Below are 2,414 nucleotides of genomic sequence, written 5' to 3'. Positions count from 1 at the left end.
GAATATGGTAAAGTAGAATAGGATTAGATAGGACAGAAGAAGATGCAACAGGGCAGGAGAGCTCAAGATGGCCACATGGGTAGTTAGAGAGATAATATCCATATAGGCCCAGAGAATCCAACCTTACTACTTAGCCCCCACTTAACTGGGGCACCTAGCTACACAATCCGTAATGTAGTCTCCTGATTTGTGTCCTAGACATAGCTCTAACACTAAAAATTAGTGTGACTTTGGATAACTCATCCAGTACTTTTGAGTTTTATGTTCCTCATCATTTAAAGAGACCAAAGCACACTAAATAATTGTTATGGCTTCTTCAGGTCTGTTACTATATGTTTCAATAACGCCCAAAATTTATTTTTATGGGCTTTACCACAGTTAAATAAAGGAGTGATATTTACACAAAGGGATATAGGTTTTGTCATTTCTTAAAAATAGCAAGAAACAGTCTCCAGAATATATCATGTTAGGCCACAAAACAAATCTCAATAAATTCAAAAAAGACTAAAATAACATTATGCATCTTTTCCAACCACATTAATATGAAACTAGAAGTCAATCCAAGAAAAAATTTGGACAGAACACAAATACATGGTGGCTAAATAACATACTACTAAAAAATGAAAGGGTCAACCAAGAAATCAAAAAGGAAATAAAAAAATACATGGAGACAAATGAAAATGAAAACATAATAGTCCAAAATCTTTGGGATGCAGCAAAAGCTGTTTGTTCTAAGAGGGAAGATTATTGCAATAGAGGACTCCATCACAAAATTAAAAAAAATCTCAAATAAACAAACTTTGTATATATCTAAAGAAGCTAGAAAAAGAAGAACAAACAAATCCCAAAGCCAGTAGAAGTAAGGAAATAATAAAGATTAGAGCAGAAATGACTAAATTAAACAAAAGAACAGTTCAATGAAACCAGGAGCTGGTTCTTGGAAAAAATAAAATAAAATTGATAACCATTTAGCCAGACCCAACAAAGAGAGAGAAAGGACTCAAATAAATAAAATCAGAAATGGAGGAGAAATAAGACAATGGCCAAAGCATGGCAGAGAAGGCTGAAAAGAGTGTGAAGATTGCTCCTGGAGCAGTTGTGTATATAGAAAGTGAAATTTGGGGCGATATTACTATAGGACCTAGGACAGTGATTCACTCTAAAGCATGAATTATTTCAGAAGCTTGGCCAAGAGTGATCGGTGAAGGTAATTTAAAAGAAGAACAAGTGTGCAACTACATGGATGGAACTAGAGGGCATTATGCTAAGCAAAACTAGAGAAAGACAAATCTATGACTTCACGCATATGAGGACTTTAAGAGACAAAACATGTACATAAGGGAAGTGAAGCAAAAATAATATAAAAACAGGGAGGGGGACAAAAATATAAGAGACTCTTAAATATGGAGAACAAACAGAGGGTTACTGGAGGGGTTGTGGGAGGAGGGATGGGCTAAATGGGTAAGGGACATTAAGGAATCTACTCCTGACATCATTGTTGCACTATACGCTAACTAACTTGGATGTAAATTAAAAAAATAAATTGAACAATACTGTATTATAAAACTATAAATAAATAAATAAATAAATAAATAAATAAATTACATAAATAAATAAACTAACTAAAAAATAAAAGAAGAACAGGTGCTTATCATAAATGCTTACCCTAATAATATCACCCTTGATGCTTGAAGATCCAAAGCCGAAACCTATGATCAATGGCAACAATAATGTGTTTGACGTTAGCTGTTATTTCCAAACCATGAAAATGGGAGACAATGCAATTGAATCAAAAGCATATGTGGGCAGAAACATAATATTGACAAGTACTTGCATCATTGGGGCTTGCTGCAACCTGAATACATTTGAGGTCATCCCTGAGAATACAATGATCTATGTATGGTACAGACTGCCTTCGTCAGGTGCAGACTAACCGACCACAGCCCCAGACACTACAGCTGGATTTTCTGATGAAAATCCTGCCCAAATACCACAACCTAAAGAAGACTATGAAAGGAAGCTCAACTCCAGTTAAGAACTAAGAACGACATATGACGTCAAGATAACAGTTTGTTATATTTTTGAAAGGGCCACAGTGTTTATGCACTCTTATCAATTCACAGAATAATATATGTTGACTTTATTTTGTAAAATTGAGTCAGAGAGGAAAGTAATGGATTTTCCTTGTAACTGTCCTATATAATTTATATAAAATACATTATTTTCTTCTATCCTTATTGCTTTCCTGAGAATTTACAGATTTGGTTCAATTTTCTTTTGTCATATAAAATGTTGGCTATGATTTTGGTTGTATAAAAGACTCCCTGTGATAAGAAAGGGCATATTATTATGTATTTCTGTTCTAGCATAAACTATACTAAATAAAAATGCTAATGACAAAAAATAGAAATAAA

General features: G+C 33.7%; 1 pseudogene; it reads left to right on the top strand.

The window, feature by feature from the left end:
* The first annotated feature begins 1,050 nt into the window (after positions 1 to 1,050).
* On the top strand, positions 1,051 to 2,042 carry LOC102969446 (annotated as a pseudogene).
* Positions 2,043 to 2,414: the final 372 nt, after the last annotated feature.

Source organism: Panthera tigris, chromosome D1 (genome assembly GCF_018350195.1).
Source record: "Panthera tigris isolate Pti1 chromosome D1, P.tigris_Pti1_mat1.1, whole genome shotgun sequence".
Classification (NCBI taxonomy): domain Eukaryota; kingdom Metazoa; phylum Chordata; class Mammalia; order Carnivora; family Felidae; genus Panthera; species Panthera tigris.
The sequence above is the reverse complement of the archived record's forward strand: the minus strand, read 5'-3'. Positions and strand labels throughout refer to the sequence as shown.